Below are 17,929 nucleotides of genomic sequence, written 5' to 3'. Positions count from 1 at the left end.
CTTGGAGGATTGTAGAGCTGGAGAAGTTACAGAGATGGGGGGGGGCGGTGGGTGGGGGCAAGGCCATGGAGGGATTTGAAAACAAGGATAAAAAATTTTAAATCGAGGCGTTGTCGGACAGGAGCCAATATCAATCCGTGAGCACAGAGATGATGGGTGAACACGACTTGGTGTGAATTGGTATACGGGCAGCAGAGTTTTGGATGAACTCCAGTTTATGTAGGGTACGGTAGGGTGGAAGATGGAAAGCCAGCAAGGAGAGCATTGGAATGGACAAGTCTAGAGGTAACAAAGGCATGGATGAGGACTTCAGCAGCAGGGAGTGACTTAGGTGATGTTACAGAGGTAGAAGTAGGCGGCCATGGTGATGGAACGGATATGTAGTGAAGAAGTGAAGAGTCAGTATGGTTTTATGAAAGGGAAATCATGTTTGACAAATTTGCTGCCATTCTTTGAGGATGTAATGATCAGGGTGGATAAGGGGGAACCAATGGATGTGGTGTATTTGGATTTCCAGAAGGCATTCGATAAGGTGCCACATAAAAGGTTACTGCACAAGATAAAAGTTCACGGGGTTGGGGTAATGGTGCAGAAATCCCGCTTTCTTCTTCCCGTGGGTGTTCGACTAAAAATAGGAGAAAAGATGCGCACTTAACTTTTGGTCAAACGCTCACCAGAGATCCCGGTCCTGAGGCCTCCTCTTCTTGCGCAACGTTCACATTGGGACGTCCGTAGGAGCCACTTGGGCTTGGACACCCAATCACGGTAAAGTATTTTCTCATTCATAGTAATAGGAGTTTCGTAAGTCTGAAACTCCAATTACTATGAATGAGAAACACCCCCCAAACATCCAAACACTACATAAAACATTAAAATAAACACCTCACATACATACATTATAGAAATTAAAGTTGATAGAAATTTTTTTGAAAAAAAAAATTTGCTGATTTTTAAAAAAAGTTTTAATTATGGTTTAAAATAAAATGACCTGAGTGGGCAGGGTTTTTAACATAAATATGTATTTAAAATGTTTTTTAATATGTTTTTGATATGTTTTTAAACTATAACGCTGGTAAAAGTAGGCCATGCACCTGCTTTTACCAGGCGCAAGAGTGTTAAGGACATTCGCAGGGCAATAGATGGGCAAATAGCCCAATCTCTGCTGTGGGAATGTCTTTTTCCCCGAGATGCAGCCATCTGTCAAGCCAGAAACTTAACAGATCGGAAAAGCCGGTTTTTGGCGCATGCTTGTCCACTTTGGCAGAAAAAAATAGAAAAGCAAATTATAATGTAAATGGAGAAAAATTACAAAGTGCTGCTTTGGGGGTCCTTGTGCATGAAACACAAAAAGTTAGTATGCAGGTACAGCAAGTAATCAGGAAGGCAAATGGAATGTTGGCCTTTATTGCAAGGGGGATAGAGTATAAAAGCAGAGAAGTCCTGCTACAACTGTACAGGGTATTGGTGAGGACACACCTAGAGTACTGCATACAGTTTTGGTCTCTGTATTTAAGGAAGAATATACTTGCATTGGAGGCTGTTCAGAGAAGGTTCACTAGGTCGATTCTGGAGATGAGGGGGTTGACTTATGAAGATAGGTTGAGTAGGTTGGGCCTTTACTCATTGGACTTCAGAAGAATGAGAGGTGATCTTATCGAAACATAGAAAATAAGGAGGGGGTTCAACAAGGTGAATGCAGAGAGGATATTTCTATTCATAGGGGAAACTAAAACTAGGGGACATAGTCTCAAGCTAAGGGGCTGCCCAACTTAAAACTGAGTTGGGGAGGATTTTGTTCTCTCAGAGGGTTGTAAATCTATGGAATTCTCTGCCCCAGAGAGCTGTGGAGGCTGGGTCATTGAATATATTTAGGGTGGAGATAGACAGATTTTTGAGCGATAATAGAATAATAGGTTTGGGGAGCAGGCAGGGAAGTGGAGCTGAGTCCATGATCTTATTAAATGGCAGAGCATGCTCAAGAGGCCAGGTGACCTACTCCTGCTCCTATTTCTTATGTTCTTATGTTCTTAGGACACTAAGGTTGTGAGCGGTCTGGTTCAACCTCAGACAGTTGCCAGGGAAAAGGATGAAGTCGGAGGCTAAGGAACGGAGTTTGTGGTGGAGACCAGAGACAATGGCTTTGTTCTTCTATTTAGTTGGAGGAGATTTCTGCGCATCAGTACTGGTCTTGAAAAAAGAAGGCTGAGGGGGTGACCTAATAGAGGTCTTTAAAATTATGAGAGGTTTTGATACAGTAGACAGGGAGAATGTTTCCACTTGTGAGGAAGAGCAAAGCTAGAGGCCATCATTATAAAATAATCATCAAGAAATCCAATAGGGAATTCAGAAGGAACTTCTTTACCCAGAGTGTGGAGAGAATGTGGAACTCGTTACCACAGGGAGTAGTTGAGGCTAATAGTATAAATGCATTTAAGGGGAAGCTAGATAAGCATATGAAGCAGAAGGATAGAGCTATATGAGGAAGGATGGGAGGAGGCTTGAGTGGAGCATAAACGCCGGCATGGACTGGTTGGGCCAAATGGTTTATTTCCTTGCCATACATTCTATGTACTGATTCTGGAATAGTGAGTAGTTTTGGCAGAGGAGAGCAGGACCCGATAGTGCTTTATGTGGCCCAGCCACATCTGGCGATGAATGGCTAAACCAGTTGTTCATCATAAACGTTCACGTCTGCATTACTTGGACTTAAGAGAACAGAAATGAGGGCCTTCCCAGGGGAATGATGAGGGTGAAAATGATTTTACTGGAAACAAGGGCACCAAAAGTAAAGGTGAGGGTGTGATTGAGCAGGTCAGTAGTTGCAGAAATATCATGGTGAATAGAGGGTCAAAAGGCCAAACAGTTGGGAATTTGAATGTACAGTCGTAAGTGACTTGACTGAGAGTTTTTTCCAGGGTCGGACACAGTCAGAAGTGGAGTTGGAAGGTGGAAGGGAGGTATAGGTGGAGAGCGATACAAGGAACTGATCAGAGATTGACACAATGGGAGTAGAGAGGCCATGTGAGTTGTCAAGGTCAAGGGGGTGGCTTTGAATATGGGTAGGGGAATTTATATAGAGGGAGAGATTAAGGGAGTATGAGGGCAATCAACTCAGAGGAGTGAGTTGAGATGGAGGTTAAAATCGGCAAAGATAAGATGGCTGAGGGAGGAAAGCAGTGAAGATATCTCGGTGAAAAATTTGGCATGGTACTTGGGTGGGCAGTAGATAACGAAGATTTTAAATGAGAGGTGAGGAGTGGAACAAGGAGAAGGTGTCAGAGGAGTCGGGGCACAGACCAAGGTGTGATTTGATCACAAGAGCCACACTGCCACCACAGCGGTTTTGGTGGGGCAAATGGTGGAAGGTATAGCCAGGAGGAGAGGTTTCCAAAAGGAGGAAGGTGTCATCATCCATCAGCCAGGTTTTCCACCATGGCCACGATGCTGATTCAATCTTCCACAATAAGCTCATGGATAGCAAGGGTCTTGTTCACCAGTGAACGGACATTCTGGAAGGAGATGCAGGGGGTGATAGCTGATCCGCAGAGTCATCACTGGGATGTGTGAGTTGGACGGGGAGGAGATTGACAAGATTAGTACCCAGCGGGTGCACTTTGTGGGAAGGTCAGTGAGAGAGTAGGAGAAGGCAACAGGGGTTACTGCTTGTATGTGTCATGTCTGTAATACTCTTATGAATGACTCCATGAGGTCTAGTATTATATTTGAGCTGTTGTGACCTTAGTCCTATTTATTGTAACTCCAGAGTGAGGCACAAGCATGGTGGGCAGCCTTTTATACTGGACCCTGCACACCTATGCGGGTGACCCTCGGGTCTCTCACCGCAGTGCCCTCTGGTGGCACACCTCATGTGACTATACAGTTAGTATACATGGTCTACATACATGACATCACTTCCCCCCAAGTCTTTAATGCACATTGACTCGTACATTGACGGTGATCTGGGCTTTGCTCTTCCTGGTTGACCATTGGAGGGTCGCTTCTACTTGGGTGGGTTGGTAGTGAGATTTGTTGCCAGTGGAGGTCCCCATGGTTTCTGGTTGTGAGTCCATGACTAATCCATTCTCCCCCCCACACAGAGATCATGTTAATGGCCCGTTACATGCAAGTTGCATTCAAGTTCATCACATGGGTTTTACATTTACATCTTGGTACATTTGTTGGGTGGATTACAGTTGTGTTTCTTTTTGTGTGGTACATTTACATGATCAGTACAGGTATATCAGTAAGGTACACAAGGACAGTCTAGTTCCAGCACGGCCAGATGAGATCCGGGTCGTCTGGTGACGGCGCAGCGACCCATGCTAGTGGGTCTGTGGGCGAGCTGAGCTCATTTTGCTCGAGTTGCCGGAGTTCAGGATTCTTGCCGTTACTCCTAGTGTCGGGCAGGCCCAAAGACAGCTGATGTGTCTGTGACCTCCCTGTCCTTTTCGTTTGCACAATGTCGCTGCTGCTCCCTGGGAAGCGGTCTGAGCGAGTGAGCGTTTAGTCTAAGCGACGGTGGGGCTGCCTCGTCTTGTCTAGCAGTTCACAGGGGATTACTGACTTGCTTTCCTTGAGGGCACCGTTGTGAGCACTCTCTAGTTTAGGATCCTGGCTGGTCGAGGTCACGTTTGGAGGAGTCGTTGCGGGTGACCCTTCGCTCTTGGGCATTGCCGTGGTGGTGAGTGGGTTTGTGGGCTGCGCCGTTTCCACCTGGCTGGTGGGCGATGGTAGCCGACTGCGAGCATAGGCGCAGTTTACTGTTTCCCCCGTGGCGGTTCATGCCATCGGATGCCTGCAATGTTAAACCGATCTGAGGCAGGGTATCGCTACCGGTGCCTCTGCACTCCGGGGATCGTTTACTCTGCGGCTTGTCTGCTTCTGTCAGCTGTGAGGACACTTTATGATACATTGTTCTGGTCCCGGGAACGCAGGCTACAGCATTGGGTAGCCCGCTGGACCTGTATACGACTGTTAGGGGTTCGCCTGCTACATTGGCTGATTGCAATTTGCACCCGACATCGCTCAACAACATTTTGCTCGTTACAGCTGGACTTTTACATTGGTTATTAATTTCAAGCAGTTCATTCAAAAATGGCGGGTTGCTGGCCTCCTTTAAAATAGCCTTACTACTTTTACCCCAAACGTCTTCCTTGCGTGGAACCACGTGTCATTGCTCCATTAGCGTTGCACCTCGTGGTTTAGATGCCATCTTTTCCTGTCCATGGTGTCGATTGCCGCGATCTTCTTTCCCAGGGATTCTGCCACTGAAGCTGGGAAGGCGCCCTTGGATCCAATCTTCCTCCCCAGGAGTCCTGCCACTGAAACCGGGACTTGTGCGTTCAGGTCGTGTCGGCCGGATCATCGCCACGCAGTCGTAATGAGTGGTCTGTGCCTCGGGGGCTGCGTGGATCTGCTCTCCGGTGCCTGGTCCAACCGAAGGTGGGGGCTTGCTCTGCCTCTGAGCACGGGGGATGTCGACCGCTGGAGGGATGAAGTCTTCCCAGTTCCAATGACTCTTCCCCATCCATCTTTTTCCAAGTAGCGTTGGTCCATCACCTGAAACAATCCACAATGGTAAATTGTGCACCGTGCCATCATGGGATACACTTACATCTGCGCTACCAACAACTGATTTCAGTTCCTTGGTGTTGGTGCGCAGCTTTGCCTGAACCGGGACCAGCTTGGGTCGTTCAGCTTGATTGTTCCATGGCCTCTCAAAGGCTTCCTGGCTCATCACTGACTGGCTCGCTCCCGTGTCCACTTCCATGAAGACTGGAACGCCGTTTATCTCGACTTCCATCTTCACTGGAGGACAATCGGTGGTGCAGGTATACACTCCATACACTTTTTCTTGGGGCTGAGCTGCCTCTCTGGCCAAATCATCATATTCCCTGTCATGTATTCAACTGTTACTGTAATCCATGTATAAACTGACTTAAGTTGTACACCATGAGAACACTGACCACGAGGTGGTGAACTTGTGGGAGACACTCCTAACCTGGACTTTCAGGTATAAAAGGGGAAGCACCACCCATCTTTTCCACTTCAGTGCTGGCTAATAAAGGTTACTGGTCACAGATTAACTTTCTATCTAGCATGGGCCTCGTGTGCATTTGTACTGTATAGTAAGGACATATTATTGGCAACGAGAAACTGGGATTTAAACCACGCGAGCATGGTCACTAGCAGCACAGACGAGAGGTACTGTGTTGGTGATGATTGGGACGATTTTATTGAGAGATTACAGCAAAGTTTCATCACTAAGGAATGGCTGGGACAGGATTCGGCCGACAAATGCAGGGCTCATCTCCTGACCGTTTGTGGATCCAGGACGTACTCCCTGATGAAGGACATTCTAGCGCCAGAGAAGCCAGCGGACAAGACTTTTGAAGAGCTCAGTAAGTTGATCAGGGGACACTTTAAACTGGCGAGCAGCATGCACATGGTGAGACACCGGTTTTACACGCACCGGTGGCGAGAAGGGCAAAGTGTTCCAGACTTCGTGGCAGATCTCCAGCGACTGGAGAGCCTATGTAAGTTCCCAGATGTATGCAAAGCGGAGATGCCGCGAGACTTTTTTATTGAGGGCATCGGGCACACTGGGGTTTTTAGGAAACTGATTGAGACCAAAGACTTGACCCTGGGATCAGCAGCTTTGATGGCCCAGACATTTATCTCGGGGGAGGAAGAGACCAGAACGATATTTGACAAAAGTCTTGGTTTAAATGCAGCAAATAGACAGGGAGTCAACATTGTTAACGCGGCACACAGTTCTCCAGGCTGACAGGAGCAATCGGACATGCCCGAGCATGTAGTCGAACCCAAAGGGGGAATTCAACAGAGACAATGGCTAGCTGAACGGCGATTCATGCCATCGCAAGGGACAATGCGGCCAGTAATGGGGTCATCAACACCTGTCAATGGTGCGTTTAAGGACAGTTACAGAGAGAGTCAGAGACGATCGACTGGTAATGGACCTTTTGTTTCCAACAGTGTCTCATGTTGGAGCTGTGGAGGCAAACACACAGCCAGAGCTTGCAGGTATCAGCAATTTACCTGCAGAAACTGCAACGTCAGTGGTCACTTGGCGCGTATGTGCAGGAAGCCTGCAGCCAGGTTGATGTATGAGGAGGACGGGCCCGATGTAAGCCCTACGAGGCCAAATGGACACTGGGGGAAATCGCTGGAAGCTGAAGTTCAGCGAGTTCATGTGGAGCACATATACACATATACACAGTTCATACACCATGACGCCACCAATAATGATGAAAGTGCTCCTCAATGGCATCCCAGTATCAATGGAGCGAGACACGGGGGCCAGCCAGTCCCTGATAAGTATCAAACAGTTCGACAAGTTGTGGGCGTCCAAAGCCAGGAGGCCAAAATTATTGCCGATTGACGCACAGCTACGGACATACACAAAGCAGATCATTACGGTGCTAGGCAGCGCCACGGTAGTCGTGACCCACAAAGATTCAGAGAACAGGTTGCCACTCTGGATTGTCCCGAGGGATGGTCCTGCACTGCTGGGGAGGAGTTGGCTTGCTGTCATGAACTGGAAATGGGGCGATGTCAATGCAATTTCTTCTGTGGAGTGAATATCATGCTCACAGGTCCTGGACAAATTTAACTCACTATTTCAACCCGGCATTGGCACTTTCATGGGGACCAAGGTAGTGATTCACATAAACCCGGATGCCAGGCCAGTACACCACAAGGCCAGAGCGGTGCCGTACGTGATGTGGGAAAAGATAGAAGGTTTATTGGACCACCTGGTGAGGGAAGGCATCATCTCGCCAGTCGAATTCAGTGACTCGGCGAGCCCGATTGTGCCGGTGCTCAAGGCGGATGGGTCGGTCAGGATATGTGGTGATTACAAGGCCACCATCAATCGGGTGTCACTCCAAGACCAGTACCCGCTACCGAGAGCGGAAGACCTCTTTGCAACGCTATCCGGTGGCAAATTTTTTTCAAAATTGGACCTGACCTCAGCTTACATGACCCAGGAGCTGGCGAGTGAGTCGAAGAAGCTGAGCACCATCACGACACACAAGGGGTTGTTTGAGTACAACAGATGTCCATTCGGGATTCGTTCGGCTGCCGCGATCTTCCAACGAAATATGGAAAGTCTCCTCAAGTCGATTCCAAGGACAGTGGTTTTTCAAGATGACATCCTCATCACGGGTTGCGATATGAAAAACACCTCCACAACCTGGAGGAGGTGCTACGCAGACTGGACCGGGTAGGTCTGCGACTGAAAAAGGCGAAGTGCGTCTTCCTAGCCCCAGAGGTAGAATTCCTGGGGCTGAGTGTAGCCGCAGACGGGATCAGATCTACTGCATCCAAAACGGAAGTGATCCAGAGAGCACCCAGACCCCGTAACACGACGGAGCTGCGTTCGTTCCTGGGGCTTCTGAACTATTTTGGTAACTTTCTTCCCAAATTGAGCACGCTGTTAGAGCCGCTACACGTGCTCCTATGCAAAGGTCGTGAATGGGTCTGGGGGGACAGCCAGGAAAGGGCTTTTGATAGAGCACGCAATTTGTTATGGTCCAACAATCTGTTAACGCTATATGACCCATGTAAGAAACTTGTTTTAACGTGCGATGCGTCGTTCTATGGGGTCGGGTGTGTGTTGCAGCATGTTAATGCCAAGGGTCAGTTACAGCCGGTAGCTTATGCCTCCAGAAGTCTGTCCCAGGCAGAAAGGGATTACGGGATGGTAGAAAAGGAAGCGCTTGCATGTGTATATGCAGTAAAAAAAATGCACCAGTACCTGTTCGGCAGGAAATTTGAGCTGGAAACAGATCATAAACCCCTAATGTCCCTTTTGGCCGACAACAAGGCCATAAATACAAATGCGTCAGCCCGCATACAGAGGTGGGCACTCGCATTAGCCGCCTATGACTATACAATTCGGCATAGTGAAAACTGCGCCGATGCACTCAGCAGGCTCCCACTAGCCACCACCGAGGGGGCAACCGAGCATGCTGCTGAGATGGTCATGGCTGTTGAAGCTTTCGAAAGTGAAGGCTTACCTGTGACAGCCCGTCAGATCAAAGTCTGGACAAATAGAGACCCGCTACTGTCTTTAGTCAAGAAATGTTTCCTGAATGGGGACTGGGCAGCCACGTACGGGGCATGCCCTGAGGAATTTAAACCATTTCACAGGCGCAAGGATGAACTCTCGATTCAGGCCGATTGCCTACTATGGGGAAACCAAGTAGTCATGCCCCAGATGGGCAGAGAGGCGCTCATCCGAGAACTCCACAAAGAGCACCCGGGCATTGTCATGATGAAGCCAATTGCCAGGTCACACGTTTGGTGGCCAGGGATAGACGCAGACTTGGAACTTTGTGTTCGCAGGTGCAACACGTGTGCCCAGCTGGGCAATGCGCCCAGGGAAGACCCCCTTAGCCCCTGGTCCTGACCCGCCAAGCCATGGTCATGCATCCATGTGGACTACGCAGGTCCTTTCATGGGAAAAATGTTTTTGGTTGTAGTAGACGCCTACTCCAAATGGATCGAGTGTGACATTCTCAATTCAAGCACATCCTCTGCCATGGTCGAAGGTCTACGGGCAATGTTCGCCACCCATGGTCTACCGGACATCTTGGTCAGCGACAATGGCCCGTGCTTTACAAGCATTAAATTCCAGTACTTCATGGCAGGAAATGGAATCAACCATGTCAGAACGGCACCGTTCAAGCTGGCCTCAAACGGCCAGGCGGAACGAGCAGTGCAGATAATCAAACAGGGGATGATCAGAATCCAAGGGGGTTCCCTACAAAGCCGCTTATCACGCCTCCTGTTGGCCAATAGATCCTGACCACACTCGCTCACAGGGGTTCCACCCGCAAAGCTGCTAATGAAAAGGATGCTCAAAACCAGGTTATCCCTTATACACCCCACCATGAAAGAAATTGTTGAGAGCAGGCACCGGTCACAATGTGACTACCATGACGGGAATGCAAGGGCGCGATGTATTGATGTCAATGACCCTGTCTTCATCCTCAACTATGCTGCAGAGTCCAAATGACTCGCAGGCTCTGTGATTGCCAAAGAGGGGAATAGGATTCTGGTAGTAAAACTTACCAATGGTCAAATCTGCTGCAAACACGTGGATCAAACAAAAAGGAGGTTCGGCAACCCTATAGAAGAAGCAGAGGAAGAACACGTTGTAGAGTTCACTCCACCACAGGTGACCGAACACCAGATCCAAGTGGAGGAGAGTCAAGTCACTGTGGGCAGTCCAGATAGGCCTGAGGCACCGCAAACAGCAGACACTCAGGCCAGCGCCCAATAACCGGAGCCCCAACTCAGGTGCTCTGCAAGGGAGTGTAAACCACCAGAGAGACTTAACCTGTGATCCCAATAAGACTTTGGCGGGGAGGTGATGTCATGTATTCAACTGTCATTGTAATCCATATATAAACTGACCTAAGTTGTACACCGTGAGAACACTGACCATTTGGTGGTGAACTTGTGGGAGACACTCCTAACCTGGACTTTCAGGTATAAAAGGGGAAGCTCCACCCATCTTCTCTACTTCAGTGCTGGCTAATAAAGGTTACTGGTCACGGAGTGATCTTAACTCTAGTATGGACCTCTTGTGCATTTGTACTGTATAGTAAGGACATATTACTCCCTGCTGGATTCAAAGTCATCTACCGACTCCTCTGCTAGACGGTGAGTCATATTTCTTTTACACATACGCTGGAGATGGCTCTTCGTGTTATAGGCTTTGCATACGTACTCAGCAAACCGACACTGGTGAGCCCTATGGTTTCCTCCGCAACGCTAGCATGGTGCTACTCGATTAGCACCCCTCGGCGGACTCTGAGTTCTGGAACCCTGAGGTCTGTGCTCTCTGCCCTGGGCAGAGCCACGTTCTACAGTCTTGCCTGTGAAAGGCACCATTCTGTGTACAGTACTTGCTGGATTTGAGTCCACAGGATGAATAATGTGCTTGGTGCTGCAGGTTGAGGTCATGAACGCCTGACTGATGCTGATGGCCTTCTGCAGGTTGACTGTGGTGTTGGCAGATAACAGCTTGTGAAGGAGGCCCTCATGGCCAATTCCTATAAAGAAGATGTCTCGCAATGCTCCGGTGAGGTGCATGCCAAAATCACATGGTGCCGCAAGTCTCCTGAGGTCAGCAGCATATTTTGCAATCTCCTGGCCCTCAGGTCTGCGGTGAGTGTAGAATCTGTGCCTGGCCGTGAGGATGCTATCTTTTGGTTTTAGTTGGTCGCGAATTAGTTCAGTCAACTCATCGTATATCTTATCCTTGACCTTCGTGGGTGCCAGCAAGTCTCTGATGAGGCGGTAGACCTCGGGGCCACAACTGGTCAGCAGTATAGCCTTGCGCTTCTCCGCCGATGCGTCCGTCTCCCCTGCCAGTTCGTTTGCCACGAAATATAGCTCGAGCCTTTCCGTGAAGGCATCCCAATCATCACATAAGAACATAAGAACATAAGAATTAGGAACAGGAGTAGGCCATCTAGCCCCTCGAGCCAGCTCCGCCATTCTACAAGATCATGGCTGATCTGGCCGTGGACTCAGCTCCACTTACCCACCCGCTCCCCATAACCCTTAATTCCCTTATTGGTTAAAAATCTATCTATCCGTGACTTGACTACATTCAATGAGCTAGCCTCAACTGCTTCCTTGGGCAGAGAATTCCACAGATTCACAACTCTCTGGGAGAAGAAATTCCTTCTCAACTCGGTTTTAAATTGGCTCCCCCGTATTTTGAGGCTGTGCCCCCTAGTTCTAGTCTTCCCGACCAGTGGAAACAACCTCTCTGCCTCTATCTTGTCTATCCCTTTCATTATTTTAAATGTTTTTATAAGATCACCCCTCATCCTTCTGAACTCCAACGAGTAAAGACCCAGTCTACTCAATCTATCATCATAAGGTAACCCCCTCATCTCGGAATCAGCCTAGTGAATCGTCTCTGTACCCCCTTCAAAGCTAGTATATCCTTCCTTAAGTAAGGTGACCAAAACTGCACTCAGTACTCCAGGTGCGGCCTCACCAATACCCTATACAGTTGCAGCAGGACCTCCCTGCTTTTGTACTCCATCCCTCTCACAATGAAGGCCAACATTCCATTCGCCTTCCTGATTACCTGCTGCACCTGCAAACTAACTTTTTGGGATTCATGCACAAGGACCAGGAGATTTACTCGGCCGCGTCCTCCGCCAGGATCAACTGGGAGAAATGTTCCGGACTCCTGGTGGGTCAGTGGCGGGTGGACTCCCTGCCGGAGGAGCTCAGGTCTTTTGCCTGGAGCACGACCCATCTCCTCTATCTGGGAGTCTACCTTAGCCCCGACGAGGGAGCCTGGCCGGCGAACTGGCAGGAGCTGGAGGCCAAGGTCGCCGCTCACCTAGGGCGCTGGACAGGACTGCTCCGAGTGCTGTCCTACAGGGGTCGAGCGCTAGTCATAAACCAGCTGGTGGCCGCAATGTTGTGGTACCGGCTGGTCACTTTGACCCCTCCCCCTGCGTTTGTCGCCAAGATACAGAAGAAGCTGGTGGACTTCTTCTAGAACAACAGGAAGCACTGGGTCTCTGCCGCGGTCCTGAGTCTCCCGCTTGAGGAGGGCGGTCAGTCGTTGGTGTGCGTCAGCGCCCAGCTCGCGACTTTCCGTCTTCAGACCCTGCAGAGATACCTTTACGTCGAGCCCCCTCCTAGGTGGTGTGCTCTGGCGAGGTATTTCTTCCGCCAGCAGCTCGACCTCAATTATGACACGCAGCTCCTGTTTGTGAACTTGGGGGGTGCCAGGACCGCCCTCCGGGAGCTGCCTGTCTTTTACAGGGAACTCATCAGGGTCTGGAACAAAGTCTCCACCAAGCGCAGCTCTCCGCCGGCTGGAGTGGCGGCCGTCCTGCAGGAACCGCTGCTCGGGAATCCGTACCTCCACGGCCGAGGTTTTATGTGGCGGTCGGAAGAGAGGGCTGTGGCTGGTGAGGTGACCAGGGTCAGGGACCTGCTCGATGGCGGAGGAGCGGGCTGGATGGCGCCAGACACGCTGGCGCAGCGCCTAAATTCTGCCAACGTCCGCCACGCGGCCGATGCCATCGAGTCGCTAAAAACAGCTCTGGGCCCTGACTCCGTTAGGTGCATCGAGGAGGCTCAAGCACGTGGGGAGATCCCGTCCGAACTGACCCCCGTCCGGACGGAATTCCTCATCGGCGCCAAACCCCGGAACCTCCCTCGGGGGCCGGCGCCTCTCGGGGAAATCCCCTCCGTGCCTTTCAGTTCCGCGCGGAGGGGTTTCCTGTACGGGCTGCTCCTGCACACCCTCAACTTTGCCATCCTCGCCGGCCGTCCGGACACGCCATGGCGTACCATCTTGCCGTCCGGAGGAGGCGGGGGTCCCCGATGGAGGGCACTCTACGCAGGGGTCCTCCCACTATTCATCGGGGACTTGGCCTGGAGGGTGGTGCACGGAGCAGTGCCGTGCAATAAATTTTTAAGCCGGTTCACGGACTCCCAGGCCGCCTGCAATTTCTGCGGTCTGGAGGAGTCCGTGTTCCATGTTTTTATTGAGTGCACAAGGTTGCAGCCCCTGTTCCATTATTTGAAGGGGCTGCTCCTGAAATTCTGGCTGCACTTCAGTCCCACACTCCTGATCTTTGGGCACCCTGTGCGGAGGGGAGCGGGTAGGTCCGAAGGCCTCCTCGTAGGACTGCTCCTGGGCACGGCCAAGGGTGCCATCAGCCGGTCCAGGCAGCGGGCGGTCGAGGGGGTCGTTCAACCTGACTGCCTGCCTCTCTTCCGCTCTTACATCCGGTCCAGGGTGTCCTTGGAGATGGAGCACGCGGTGTCCACCGGTACGCTCGCGGCCTTCCGCGAGAGGTGGGCACCGGAGGGACTGGAGTGCATCATCACGCCCGACAACCAAATTTTAATTTGATTTTACGTTTTTTAAGTTTAATTTGTCTTAATTGCCGGTGCTTTTAGTGTCCCCCTTCCCTTTTATAGGGGGCACTGGGGAAAATTGTGATTTTAGTGCCCAAAAAAAAAAAAAAGAAAAACAAAAAAAAAAAGAGGGGGGGGGGAAAAAAAAGGGCCTTGTAAATGTCTGGAGTGTCACCCAGGTCGGGTGGCACCGTTTAATGTTTTAATGTTTTGCAGGTAAACTCAAAAGAGTTTCATGCACAAGGACCAGGAGATTTACTCGGCCGCGTCCTCCGCCAGGATCAACTGGGAGAAATGTTCCGGACTCCTGGTGGGTCAGTGGCGGGTGGACTCCCTGCTGGAGGAGCTCAGGCCTTTTGCCTGGAGCACGACCCATCTCCTCTATCTGGGAGTCTACCTTAGCCCCGACGAGGGAGCCTGGCCGGCGAACTGGCAGGAGCTGGAGGCCAAGGTTGCCGCTCGCCTAGGGCGCTGGACAGGACTGCTCCGAGTGCTGTCCTACAGGGGTCGAGCGCTAGTCATAAACCAGCTGGTGGCCGCAATGCTGTGGTACCGGCTGGTCACTTTGACCCCTCCCCCTGCGTTTGTCGCCAAGATACAGAAGAAGCTGGTGGACTTCTTCTGGAACAACAGGAAGCACTGGGTCTCTGCCGCGGTCTTGAGTCTCCCGCTTGAGGAGGGCGGTCAGTCATTGGTGTGCGTCAGCGCCCAGCTCGCGACTTTCCGTCTTCAGACCCTGCAGAGATACCTTTACGTCGAGCCCCCTCCTAGGTGGTGTGCTCTGGCGAGGTATTTCTTCCGCCAGCAGCGCGACCTCAATTATGACACGCAGCTCCTGTTTGTGAACTTGGGGGGTGCCAGGACCGCCCTCCGGGAGCTGCCTGTCTTTTACAGGGAACTCATCAGGGTCTGGAACAAAGTCTCCACCAAGCACAGCTCTCCGCCGGCTGGAGTGGCGGCCGTCCTGCAGGAACCGCTGCTCGGGAATCCGTACCTCCACGGCCGAGGTTTTATGTGGCGGTCGGAAGAGAGGGCTGTGGCTGGTGAGGTGACCAGGGTCAGGGACCTGCTCGATGGCGGAGGAGCGGGCTGGATGGCGCCAGACACGCTGGTGCGGCGCCTAAATTCTGCCAACGTCCGCCACGCGGCCGATGCCATCGAGTCGCTAAAAACAGCTCTGGGCCCTGACTCCGTTAGGTGCATCGAGGAGGCTCAAGCACGTGGGGAGATCCCGTCCGAACTGACCCCCGTCCGGACGGAATTCCTCATCGGCGCCAAACCCCGGAACCTCCCTCGGGGGCCGGCGCCTCACAACTTGAGCCGCCTCGGGGAAATCCCCTCCGTGCCTTTCAGTTCCGCGCGGAGGGGTTTCCTGTACGGGCTGCTCCTGCACACCCTCAACTTTGCCATTCTTGCCGGCCGTCCGGACACGCCATGGCGTACCATCTTGCCGTCCGGAGGAGGCGGGGGTCCCCGATGGAGGGCACTCTACGCAGGGGTCCTCCCACTATTCATCGGGGACTTGGCCTGGAGGGTGGTGCACGGAGCAGTGCCGTGCAACAAATTTTTAAGCCGGTTCACGGACTCCCAGGCCGCCTGCAATTTCTGCGGTCTGGAAGAGTCCGTGTTCCATGTTTTTATGGAATGCACAAGGTTGCAGCCCCTGTTTTATTATTTGAAGGGGCTGCTCCTGAAATTCTGGCTGCACTTCAGTCCCACTCTCCTGATCTTTGGGCACCCTGTGCGGAGGGGAGCGGGTAGGTCCGAAGGCCTCCTCGTAGGACTGCTCCTGGGCACGGCCAAGGGTGCCATCAGCCGGTCCAGGCAGCGGGCGGTCGAGGGGGTCGTTCAACCTGACTGCCTGCCGCTCTTACATCCGGTCCAGGGTGTCCTTGGAGATGGAGCACGCGGTGTCCACCGGTACGCTTGCGGCCTTCCGCGAGAGGTGGGCACCGGAGGGACTGGAGTGCATCATCACGCCCGGCAACCAAATTTTAATTTGATTTTACGTTTTTAAGTTTAATTTGTTTTAATTGCCGGTGCTTTTAGTGTCCCCCTTCCCTTTTATAGGGGGCACTGGGGAAAATTGTGATTTTAGTGCCCCAAAAAAAAACCAAAAAAAGAAAAACACAAAAAAAAGGGGGAAAAAAAAAGGGCCTTGTAAATGTCTGGAGTGTCACCCAGGTCGGGTGGCACCGTTTAATGTTTTATGTTTTTGCAGGTGAACTCCAAAAAGAGTTTCATGCACAAGGACCCCCAGGTCCCTCTGCACCGCAGCATGTTGTAATTTCTCCCCATTCAAATAATATTCCCTTTTACTGTTTTTTTTCCCAAGGTGGATGACCTCACACTTTCCGACATTGTATTCCATCTGCCAAACCTTAGCCCATTCGCTTAACCTATTTAAATCTCTTTGCAGCCTCTCTGTGTCCTCTGCACAAGCCGCTTTCCCACTAATCTTTGTGTCATCTGCAAATTTTGTTACACTACACTCTGTCCCCTCTTCCAGGTCATCTATGTATATTGTAAACATTTGTGGTCCCAGCATCGATCCCTGTGGCACACTACTAACCACCGATTTCCAACCCGAAAAGGACCCATTTATCCTGACTCTCTGCTTTCTGTTAGCCAATTCTCTATCCATGCTAATACATTTCCTGTGACTTCGCCAAACTTTATCTTCTGCAGTAACCTTTTGTGTGGCACCTTATCAAATGCCTTTTGGAAATCTAAATACACCACATCCATCGGTACACCTCTATCCACCATGCTCGTTATATCTTCAAAGAATTCCAGTAAATTAGTTAAACATGATTTCCCTTTCATGAATCCATGTTGCGTCTGCTTGATTGCACTATTCCTATCTAGATGTCCCGCTATTTCTTCCTTAATGATCGTTTCAAGCATTTTCCTCACAACAGATGTTAAACTAACCGGCCTATAGTTACCTGCCTTTTGTCTGCCCCCTTTTTTAAACAGAGGCGTTACATTAGCTGCTTTCCAATCCGCTGGTACCTCCCCAGAGTCCAGAGAATCACCCTCTGCGAAGTATTTTAATGTGCCAAAGGTATCCTTGATCGTGTGAAAGTCCTTAGTCTCGTCGCCAGTTATTATGTCTGTGATGTACTTATGAATGACTCCACGAGGCAATGTGTTGTACTCAAACTGTAGTGACCTTGGTCCTTTATTCCGAACTCCAGAGTGAGACACAAGCATGGTGGGCAGCCTTTTATACTGGCTCCTGCACACCTGTCAGGTGACCCTCAGGTCTCCCACCGCAGTGCCCTCTGGTGGCACACCTTATGTGACTATACAGTTAGTATACATGGTCTACATACACGACAGCATGGAGGCAGTGACGAGTGCCTCGATGGGCCCTTCGGAGGCACGGAGGGAAGCTGTAGCTTATGTAAGAGGGAGTCATGCCTGGGGCGGCGGCAGGTGAGTCGGAAGGTTGGGGAGTGCTGAAGAAGGGTTAGGGGAGGGATTTGGAATGGCAGAGTACTCAAGAGAGGAGAAATGAAAGGAGGTATGAGTAGAAGAGAGAGGGCCTAGGAGGGGTAAAACAAAAAGATGTAAAAATGGGAAGTAGAATTGAAGGGCTTCAGTCTGAAGTGGCAGCCAAAATGCGCACGTGAATAAATACAGGGGCACTCAAATTACAAAGGCCTAGTTCCATAACAAGATAAGGATAGATATGTCCTGGTAATAAACAGGGCAAGAGAGAGGAGACAATAGGAGGCAGTCCAGAGTTAAAGTCAAAGGGCTGGATTTTTGGTCGTCTGCCATTCCCTGCTAGCAATGGCGGTGATAAGCACTTCCGAATGGGCGACCAGCTTCCAGTCGCCCGCTGGGACATTTGGGGCGTGGAGCTTTACCACTCAGAAGAGGCGAGCTGGTATGCAACGCGCCTGGTTGCGACACCAGCTCGACTTTTGGCTGTCGCCCGATCTGTAGCGCTCCCTACTGGGACCGCCTGTGAAAGATGGCGGTC

General features: G+C 50.9%; 1 protein-coding gene across 4 annotated transcripts in view; it reads left to right on the top strand.

The window, feature by feature from the left end:
• Positions 1–17,929, top strand: part of dnah7 (dynein, axonemal, heavy chain 7) — a 1,084,136-nt gene that overhangs the window by 1,050,110 nt on the left and 16,097 nt on the right. The gene's annotated exons all lie outside the window — the stretch shown is intronic.

Source organism: Pristiophorus japonicus, chromosome 3 (assembly GCF_044704955.1).
Source record: "Pristiophorus japonicus isolate sPriJap1 chromosome 3, sPriJap1.hap1, whole genome shotgun sequence".
In the NCBI taxonomy this organism is placed as follows: Eukaryota; Metazoa; Chordata; class Chondrichthyes; family Pristiophoridae; genus Pristiophorus; species Pristiophorus japonicus.
Note: the sequence above shows the minus strand (reverse complement) of the source record. Positions and strands in the feature narration are given on the sequence as shown.